Source organism: Gossypium arboreum, chromosome 2, assembly GCF_025698485.1.
Source record: "Gossypium arboreum isolate Shixiya-1 chromosome 2, ASM2569848v2, whole genome shotgun sequence".
Lineage (NCBI taxonomy): Eukaryota > Viridiplantae > Streptophyta > Magnoliopsida > Malvales > Malvaceae > Gossypium > Gossypium arboreum.
The window spans coordinates 75,550,199-75,561,968 of record NC_069071.1 but is presented as its reverse complement, the minus strand read 5'-3'; the positions used below and the strand labels follow the sequence as shown (position 1 = coordinate 75,561,968).

Here is an 11,770-nt window from a genome sequence, read left to right as displayed (position 1 = left end):
TAGCACGATTGGACACGATTCTTCATACCTTTGAAAACACAATTGATTTTTTGACTCACAAAAGGTTAAAAATTATAAAAGGATATCCAGATATTTAGTCCAAAGAAAAATCGAAACCCAGCACGGTAGGGCACGATTCTTCGAATTTCTAAATATTGAACATTGCCTTATTTGAATTTTTTTTTTAAATAAACCATTGTAAACTATCTCAAAACGTTTTAATTTTACTTGAAATAAAAAGGGAATAATTAACTTTAAAACAAAAAGTGAAAACAAACAAAAGGCGAAATTACGAACATTGGACAATATACACGAGTAATATATCCTTCTAATGAGTGAAAATATTATAGTCATGAAAAGAGAAAAAAACAAATTTACGAACATACAATAACAATGTGCTCACATCCAACATTAATAAATTAGAATAAAATATAATAATTTTGAACATAGATGAGCAGAAATTGAAGTAATAGTACAAAAGACTGATTGACAATATACAATAATAATATATAAAATAATATGAAAAATAAAAGCATAACACATAATATCTGAGAGCAATATGGACACCGAGAGCCAATATAATACACAACAATTTAAAAACTATATGCCCTTTACCATTACGTATAAATAGGCTATTCTAGAAAAACTTACAAATAAATAATGCATGCTAGGGTTTGAAATGGTTTACATATATAAAAATAAAACTTAAAAATATGTAAATGGATATTAAAATAAAAATATTGTGAAAGAAGAAATTCAGAGCAAATATCATATAAAAATATTTTAAAAATAATACATATCTATTTAAAGGTGATAATGTACGTACAATAATAAAAATCAATGTAAACAATATATATAATGAAGATATAATAAAAATAAGGAATAAACAATATACATAAAAGAATAACAGGCCAATATATAATAAAACTATATATACATGAAAGAATCCTAAATAACAAAGAAATAAGAATATATGTTTTCAAGAATAAATTACATACATAATAAATTTAAAAGGAGATGCAAATAAGCGATTTAAAAGAAATTATATATATAAAATAACATAGAATTAATAATGTTTATAAAATAAAACTATTTTTAATGTAAATTATATATATATAGGTAATTTAAATTAAATATTGTACAAAATTTTAAAATAATATGATATATAAAAGGTAATTTTAAAATAATACTTTTATAATAAAAACAAAGCAATTTATGAAAGTAATTTAAAATGTATAAAAAAATTAAGAGATAAACACTAAATGAATGTATAAAAGAAATAATGAATTATACAAATTAAAATAGAAAAAAAAATTAATTGAAATAAAATTAAACTAACAGAGATAATTAATAAATAAAATAAATCAATGAAACTGTCATAAGGACTAAAATACAATGCGCGTGAATGCACGAAGGCTAAAAGTGCAAATGTTCCCAACTCCAAAAAAAACACTCAAGGGCGGACTGAATTGGAATAGCCCTCAAACTTCAGGGCAGAAATGAAAGAAATAGGATAAGATTAAATTAAGGTGGCGCAAATGGGAGGGACTGGTCGCGAAAATTTCCCATTTAAAGTGAAAATGCGCATATCCAGCTTACAAATTGGGTCAATGCGTGGGCTTTCTTGTTTTACCAAATGACGCCATTTTTTAACATTAAAACTAAAAGAAATTGGATGGCAATCTACCATTTTCTTTAAACAATCAAAGAAAATCCCTAATTTTCCCCTTCTTTAACCGATTCTCAAAGACCAAACCCTAGCCACTTCAAAAACAAAGGAAATTCCCACTTTCACTATTCGGCTGATTAACACTCTAAAATCCCCATCTCAGGCTTTGATTTCGACGAAGGAGATAAGGAATTCGATGGCTCGTTTTCGAAGGTAAACTCCCCTCTATTTTTTCCTTTTGTTCTTAAACGCAATGACGAATGATTCAAAAATATCAATCGCCAGAAAGTGCAAAAATTTAAAGAAATTTAAATAGAAATCACCTTCTAAAAATTCTTACTGCCTTCTTCGTATTCCCCCCTTTTTCTTTTCACATTTGTTTTTTAAAATGTAAATGATAAAAACAAAAGAAATAAAAAATGATCAACATAATATTAAAGAGATTTAAGAAACGACGATCACCTTCTCCAAAAAATCCTTTGAATTTTTATTGAGTATCAATATGTAGTATGAGTGCGTAATATGCGTCCCCCCCTAAAATACATAGTACATTCAGTCCCTTTTTATAGCTAAAAAATGAAAATAAAATAAATAAGAAAACTTGAATTGCTTTCCTGTAATCTGTAGCGTATTCTGTTATTTGCTCCTTCTCGTGTGTTCCATTTGCAGGTGTGGAGAAACGGCAGTACGGAAGAAGCCGCTCGTGGAAGCTGTGCGTGGGAACTACTCATGGGATCGATCTGTTGCTGCTCTAGCACATTCCAGAAACCCCTAGAGTTTTTGGTGTTTTCACATTATTGGGCTCCTTTGGGCCGTTTATTAATTGGGTGTAATGGGTTTTGTTGGGCCAGGGATTAAGGTTGGGTTTGGGTTGTTTGGGTTAGGTTTAATTTAGGTTTATTTGGACTTGTTTAATAGAGCATAAATTTGGACTTTGGGCTTTATTATTATTATTATTATTATTATTATTATTATTATTATTATTTATTTTATATTTTGATTTGTTTTTTTGTTGGTTTTTTTGTATAAGCCCGGACAAAAATTGGGCCTTACAATATTCTTGTAGCAAGTGGCATGTACCTAGTGTCTTGAGTTGGTCTTGAAGTTGATATTATTGTTTGGTACGATTATGTTATTCTAGTAATTGAGATTTTTCTTGTAAGCCAAGTAAAGAGTGTGCTAAATGAATCTAGGATGAGTATGTATATACTTGTGTTAATGTGTTTATAGGTGTTTGGCTATGCCAAGGATTATAGGTGTTTAGATATGCTAAGGATTATATTTGATGCTTGAGTTTAATGTCTATAATGTGATGAAATGAGTTTTTGGGCCACTATAGACCAAATAAAATAGATGCTTGGTAGCCTTCTAAGAAAATATGCATATTTTGAGTAGACTGATTCCATGGTCACAACATTCCCCTGTTGAAGTCACGACATCAAGCTTCTGTCACCAGGGTTACAACATTCCTCTACTAAAGTTGCGACACCAAGCTCCTGATCCCAAAGTCTCGACATTCCTTGGTAAAATCACGGCTCTAGAAATTAATTGACATCAATGTTGTGACTTGCATTTCTCAGTGTCGCGACACGACCCCTATTTTAACCATTTTTGCATTTTTTCTCCCATTAGTGATTCATGAGAGCTTTTGTGAGCTTATTTAAAACTCAAACTTGAATTAAAAATGTTTTTAAAAGTTTTAAAACTCATTTATCTCATTTTAATGAATGGTTAAATTAAATTTGTTCATATGATCCTTCTTTACAATGTGTAATTGAGTTTGTAGTTGCTTTGGTAACTAGACTTGTTCATGGGTTAGGTTACCCACCTAGGCCCAAAAGCACGCTTGAAATTTGAGTTTGTATTTCTATAATTTGAATCATTTAAATTGTTGCATTTATGAACTGATTTGCATGGTAAGATTATAAGGTGAGTTAGAATTGATGAATTGAACTGAATGGATTTGATTAATTGGTTAATTGTGATAATTGACTAAATTGAATAGATGTGAAAATATTGTATATTGTTATAATTAGGAAATTGAATCTATATTCAGATTAATTATGTTGTCACATATCTGTATGGATGATTGGTTGATGAAATTGTGATATGGAACTGAGATATTGGATTGTAAATGAAAATGATAAATTGTTAGCCTATTAACGATTCAAACAAACTCAGGTATAATTGGCATGCCATAGGATAGGAAGAGTTAATAGTTACTTTGACTACGTCTTGATGAGGCATTGCGTGCCAAATAAATTTGGTTATATCGATGAGCACAGGGCGCAACTTATTACGTCAGATTTGTCCGATGAGGCATTGAGTGCTAAACTGGTGTGATTGATAGGATCTGTGTATCCATCCGAGTCCAAGTCTAGTTAATAGGGAAATAAAAAATGGTATAATAGCATATGAGATGAACTAAAATGATGATTGATTGTGTTTATTAGGTCCATAAGACTGGGAAAAATTGAAATGAAATCATATTATTTAACTATTGTAAATTATAAATGTGATATTATATGTATTAAATTCTCAAACTAATAAATTGAATATGCATGACTTAAAGCATATGATGAATTGGTATAATTTAAATCATTATGTTGCATTTGAATATTTGATTATTATTTCATGCATTTACATGATTTATATTGTATTGTATGTTCAAATATAGAAATACAGCTAAGTTTATACTTAGCTTGCCGTTTTGTTTCCGTGCATAGGTTAGGTTTCGATTGTGAGCACTCGTCAATATCAACATCCTACAATGATTTCAAACTCATTATGTGGGTGACGTTTTGTTATTTTGTTGGCGTGTACTTTTAAAGGGTCTCGTGTTATTATTATGTTAATATGATAGATGACCTAGTATTTTAGTATAGTTTGTGAAGAAGTATTGCTACTTGATAATGGTATGAATCATGTTTGTTTATATATGAATGTGTTGTGATATGCTTATTGTATGGATTAGTATGAAATATATAGTAGATAGATAAGGGTTATTTGATGGTACTAGGTAGTAAATTGATAAGCTATGAATGATTAAAGATGATGTTAAGTATGTTTGACTATTTGACAAATGTTGATAAAAGATATGATAACACTTTAGAAAAATGGTAAATTTGGTGTTGAATGAATGACATAAGTTGAAATAGGTTAATATGATGCTTATAATTGTTGGAAGTGAATTGGATAAGTAATTGGTATGTTTGTGTCATCATGTGTACGAGTTGAAATTTTGTATATGTTAGTTGAATGTTATTGAATAATGATGGTATTTAAATGGAATTAATCGGTTGATGATTATATGGAAGTATTCAGGATATCAAAATATCTAGGAACTATTTATTTGGTCATTTTTTAATATGGAAATAGCTTAAATTTAAGTTGGTTGAAGGTTACAGGTTTTTGGAATGAAATTTTGTTGAAACAACCAGTGACATTTCAACATTGCTCATACATTGTAGCGATGAGGGATCCACGTTAAGGCAAAAAAAATTGCATCGTTGGGACAAAATTGAGCTCTCGGTCACATCATGATGAGGAACCTTGTAACATCCTAAAATAGGGCCTAGTCAGAATAGTAGTTTCAGGACCACAAATTCGATCTTTAAAATAATTATTTCATGATAATTATGAGGTCTAGAATATGAAAATAAGCATGTGTTAAAGTTTTATGAAGAAATTCTATGTATAAGGTGTCCAATTGAAAATTAGGGACCAAATTGAATAAATTGCAAAACTTGGGTTCTAAAAGCAATTTGCATGAAATTGTTTTTAATTATGAATTAGAAGGTCTCAAATAGAAATTTGTCCAATTTCTAAGTTTTTGGACAAAAATGGGCATGCATAAAAAAAATTTGAAAATTTTGTAAGGAAGGGCATTTTGGTCATTTGGTAATAAACTTAATAAAAAGGGAAAAAGAAAGCCAAAATCAGCCATATTCTTCCCCATAGCTGCCGAAATTCCTAGAGCTCCATAAGCTAGGGTTTTCAACATTTCAAGCTCAATAGTAAGTGCCCCCTAGCCCCATTTTTAATGTTCTTTATAATTTTGAGATCCTCATAACATGCTCTACCCATTTCTACCCATATCTCAAGCTAGGGTTCATGTTTGAAAATTTACCCATGTATAAGATGCTTGTGTTTTAATGATTTATGGAGGAATATGAGAGTTTAAAGGATGGTAAACAACTTTTACTAGGTAGATTTTCATGGAAATTGCCTAAAGGACCATTTTGTAAAAAGTATAAAATATGTTGTAGAAATGTGAAATAGAGGAAAATATAGGCTGATATGAGCTTAGGATACGTTCTGCTAGACATGGGTAACCAAGGAATTTCATGAATTCCATTATACGAGCCTAGGGACTAATTTGTAAAAATGTGAAATGTTAGGGGAAAAATGGTCATTTTGCCCGGGGGTAAAATTTAGGTTCGAAATGAATAGTATGAGGTATTAATAATTTATTTTTACTAAAATAGACCCCAAAAAACCAATTCCGGAGGTTGACCGTGGCAAACGAAAGGTTTCAGAATAACCGAAATACGAAACTAAAGCAATTACTAAGTAAGTTCGTGTAACTCGAAGTAAACTTTAAATATACTTGAAAATGTATATTCTTAAATGTATGCTAATTTAGATATTAATTGCATGACAATCCATGAAATGTGGTAGTGTAAAATGAAAAAGATGACAATTGTCCCGGCTGAATGAAAAAAGGAGATTCGATGGGTAAATTCTTGTTTACATGACATGAGATCCAGCATGTGTTGCAAAAAGGGATTTAGCCTGGACGAGTAATCCGATGATCTCAGTATAGTAAGGATCCAGCCCAGACGGGTGTTCCTTAAGCGATCAAACCTTCCGATGAATATATTTGCATTGTGGATTTAGCCCGAATGGGTAACACGATTAAGGACTGAAATTAGCCTGGACCGGCATTTCAGATCCGAACGTTTTGGAGTAATTGTTGTTGTAAGGGATTTAACCTAGAATGGTAATCCCGACAATACTCCTTGAATTTATGTTATGAGGGATTTAACCTAGATTGGTAATTCCGCCATAAAAGTGAGGTTCATAGGAGTGTATATTTAAAATGGTCACTAGCATGACTTAATGGTAAATGGGATACCCATCGAGATTTTCAAGAAATTCAACGGGATTGTAATAAGACACGAGAATGATGTTTGAATGGATGAGCTCACCAAGGTTAATGCTATATTGCTTGAGAGGGAACTAACTTGACGATTGAGTGTATGTGATAGGGAATTTATACTATGCATGTTTGGCATGAATATCTTTTATGGTTGTATGCAAAATAATCGGTAAGTTTACTTTTCTGTTATTCGAACTTACTAAGCATGTTAATGCTTACCCCCTTTCTTTTCCCTGTTTTACAGAGCTCGTGGACTCATGAAGATTGGAAGATGATTGGAGTATTGTCAACATTATCAGTTTATCTTGTTTTGGTATATAGACACTTTTACTTTGTTGCAATGGCATTAATAGGTTTTTGGTTATTTTGTTATATGTGTCATTGGTTAGCCAATGTGAGGGCTTGAATGATATACCTATTCATTTTGTATATGGCCATAAGACATGGCTCATTTTGATGTAGGTTGTAACCTATTAATTGTGCATGTTGATGTTTAAATGTTCATTAGATGGTTAAATGTGGTATATCATGAATGGACATATGGAATGTGGCCAAATCACTTGGAGATGGCTAGATCATAATTGGCAATGAGTTATAAAATGAGCCAAGTCTAAATATGTTTGATGATATGGTAGTCCTTAATACAGAAAGGATAATTTAGCATGAACTAAACCAATGAGATGAGGTTAAAGTGCAATGAGTTATGCTAAGGTTGCTTAAGAATATAATTAAGCCATGTTAAATACCCTTGAAATCTTTAAGTGTGTATAGATGCTAGAGGGTGACCAAATGCTTGGAAAATAGCCTTAAAAAGGTCCACAGGGGTAGACACACGGGCATGTGTCTAGGCCGTGTGTCACACACAGTCAGCCCCTATGGGTGTTTTTCCTGGTTGTGTGTCCCCTGCACTTAAAATTTTAGGTCAGTTTGCATGGTAGTAAACACACGGGTAGAGACACGGTCGTGTATCTCAATCGTGTAGAGGACACGGCCTAGCACACGGGGGTGTGCCTTGGCCGTGTGCCTCAAAATGATTGATGATGTCATAAACAGAATGTCCGGGTCTTTTTGGACACGGGCGACCCCACCGGCGTGTCTAAGCCGTGTGAGAGACACGGGCCAAGGACATGAGCGTGTGCTCGGCCGTGTGAAAACCCCTATAGGTTCGAAATGGAAAATAATTTCAAATAATTCCACACGGGTAAGGGACACTGGCGTGTCCCAAGCACATGGGCGTGTGCATTGCCTCCACACGGGCGTGTGAGGCTTAAACCTAGAAATTTTCCTAAGATTTTCTTAAGCCCTCGGTTTAGTCTCGGACCATTCTTAATGCATGTTTTGGGTCTCGTAGGCCAATAATAAGGACACTATTAATGTGTTTGTATTGTTTTAATTTGGAACGAAATTTTATAGCCCGTGATTTTTTGGAAATGTCATGTTTGTGTACGGTAATGCCCCATACATTGTCCCGGTCTTAAGTACGGGTAAAGGGTGTTACAAACCCCGTTGTTGTAATGTGAACTAGTCAGGGTATGATGTCATGACGAGAAACTCCCACACGTCTCGATGTCTGCCCTGTATTTTGAATCTTCTCATTTTAGTTCTTCTTCGAATTTGAATTAACTTTAGAGCTTCCTTATGCTCGTTCTAAACCTAAAAGGATTGTATTTTATATTGATTGTATGCTTACTTGTTTATTTATCAATAGCCTGTATATTTTAAACATGATTTGATTGTGGTTGCTTTGGCAACAAATGTGATATCTCGTAACTCAGATCTGGCAATTGAATCGAGTAATAGGGTGTTACACATACTTGTCATAAAAAATATTTGGTCAAACCCAAAATGCAACCATTTAATCATATATACCAAATGAAAATTCTAGTTTAAATTCTAACTCAACACTAGGTACATTCCATCTACAATTAACATAACAAAATTGTACAAACTTGTTGAATCGAAATCTAAGTTCTGGATGTTGTTTCTCTCCTTGGAACCTCTTGATCTAACGATACCTACACACAAAATTAAACAACTGTAAGCTGAGGGATAGGGCTTAGTAGTACTTTCATGATTTAAATCAATAATCAATAGAAGCAAAATATCAATACAATTTATAGGTGCTTCAACTGTCAACTAAATCAATTTGCAATTTCATGTCTCAAGTGCATAGCCTAATACCAAATTCACTTGACATTTCATTCATGAATATATCATTTAGTTATCATCAATGACCAATTTCATATATGGCATAACATACTACAAGTTCATCCATTTCTCATTTCTATCTCGAATCCATAGATTTATTTTGTATCATTATTGGTCCTCGAGGCTCATTTAACTAGTTGGCATGATCTTTCACACACAATCTTTTGTCACTTTAACACATATATATGGTACAAAATTTTCTATTAACATTTCATATCAATTGCCCTTTAGCAAGGTATACATTTTATGATCCCTATTAACCAGATACAGACTCAAGACGGATACACAAATCATCCAACCATCACACCAAAGTGCCTCATCACCACATTGATTTAATTTTCACTTTTCACCTCACCAATTTAAATTGAAGTAAAGTTTTCTTCACACCTCAAATAAGCTATCTTGTAACAACTTATATCTATTGAACTCAAATTATGAGAGTACAAATCGTAATAGTTACTCATCTACAACTCTTACCTTTCCCTCCTCTTGAGATAGCCCGGTTTCAATTCTCAACATTCCATATCATCATATACAAACCGAATCATGAGAAAAATAGAATGCATACCTCAAATAAGCTAGCTTGTAACAACTTATATATATTGAACTCAAATTATGAGAGTACAAATCGTAATAGTTACTCATCTACAACTCTTACCTTTCCCTCATCTTTTGTTACATTCGTTAATTTGGTTATAAAAACCATATTAGTTCTCATCCAAATCACATTAAAACACATAATCAAACATATTTTTCATTTTATTCATTTTAGACCTTAGATTTGAAATGTTCGTACTTTTTTATATTTAACATCGAAAATTCGATTTCATATCCTTTCCTTAGGATACTTTTACTTTTAATCTATAGCATAAGTTCTTATCATTTTTAATTTATTCAATTTGGTCACTAATGTAATAAAATTATTTATAAATTTTAACATAATTTCTAACTTAATCCTTAACATAATCCAAGCTTACAAACTTGAATTCTCTTCAAATTCCAGCTTAAATTCATCAATTTCCCTTTAATGGTAGCTAACTAACCATCTAACATTTGGAGAAATTAACACATGGGTTAGCTAGATCAAGCTCCCACGATTCAAAATCTATAAAATTTTTTAAAAAACTAGCTTGATTACCTTGGTGAATTGATGGCTGAAAATTTGATTAAGAAACTTTAATTCTTTTTTCATTTTAACTACTTTTACTATTTTAGAAAGAAGATGATGAATGATTTAATTCATCTTTCCACACACATGTTTATATAATAAGATTAAAACTTAATTAAGTTAATTGATCATGTTTAGTTAAATAGTTTTAGGCTTTTATTATATATTATAATGATCATTATAAAATTTAAAAACCATCATCATTACTATCCACAATAATATGAGAAACAATGGTTTAATAACCATTTAGGTCCCTATGTTAATTAAAATTTGGTCCTCAAGCGTTTTCTAGTTTAAAATTCAATAATTAGCACACCCAAAATCCTTTAAACCTGGAAATTTAGAACACTTAGGGGATTAAATTGAAAGAGACTAAAAGTTGATGGTCGTGACTGAAAAATCAGGAAAACATAGTAACTAAATTTGGACAGGGCTGAGAACCAAGCCTAGTTCGATTGGATTAAAACCAGTTGATTCCTTACTGGGGAACAAAATGATTATGAATGGGTGGATTGTACACAGTTGAAAATCGTACAGAAAGGGCTATAAATTGATGAGACTTCCCCGGGAAACTTCTTATCCAATCTAATTCATTTTATCCTCTTAATTTTTCATGGCTGCTTTGAGGAAGCAATGTTAGTGGAAAGCTCTACATGGAGTGATAATCGTGGGGTATAACTTGAAAAAGTAGAGAAACCAGTAAGCTGCTTCTAGGAAAATAGAAGCTCTGGTGTTGAAAGAAGCTAAGCTGATGAGACGAGGCGAGGAAACATCAAGTGAGTTTTTATACTCAACCCTTAAAATGCTAAGTATGTTGTAAGGTTGCATGGGTTATAAGTATACATTATTTTAGTTCAGTATGCATGATTCTATATCATTTAGTTATAAAAGGCATGCGAGGGAAACATTTCCAACTTTAGGCAAAGTTAGGAAGGGAAAATGGAAAGTAGTGATTCTGTTAGATACCGTCATATGATATTGCTGTGTACACCCATGATCAAGAAGCTCTGGGCCTTGCGAAGGGGACATTTTGATGTTCAAGCATCAAGGTATAGGATGGTGAGATGAAGGAATGGATGGATGGAATGAAATGGGAATAGTAAATATTATGGCTGGGCCATGGGACCAATAAGAGGCTATACGCCTAGAGATGAATAAGACCATAGCTGGAAGATGTTATGGTATCACACTAAAGACCAATAAGACCATAACTGAAAGATGTTATGGCATCATGATATAAATGAAGAAGACTATAGCTAAAAGACGTTATAACATCCTTTGACAAGTCTACTGGGACATTAAACACGGAGAACACATAGGGTGTAAGACCATAGTTGGACTATGGCCACTAGTGTAGTTCACTGGGACAATAAACACAGGGTTATAATGTGTAAGACCCTAGCTGAAAGATGGTATGACATCAAAAGACGATTTGACGATAAAATGTGTAAGGCCACTGCTGAAAGGCGCTATGGCATCAAAGGTAGTCCGCCGAGACATTAAACATAGAATAGTCCAATGGGATATTAAGCACAGGATAATCCAACAACACATTAAACATGGG

General features: G+C 32.3%; 1 long non-coding RNA gene across 1 annotated transcript; it reads left to right on the top strand.

Moving 5' to 3' along the window:
* The first annotated feature begins 1,610 nt into the window (after positions 1–1,610).
* On the top strand, positions 1,611–2,613 carry LOC108464684 (uncharacterized). Its single transcript, XR_001868343.2, has 2 exons — positions 1,611–1,882; positions 2,339–2,613. It is a non-coding gene; the product is annotated as an uncharacterized LOC108464684 (long non-coding RNA).
* Positions 2,614–11,770: the final 9,157 nt, after the last annotated feature.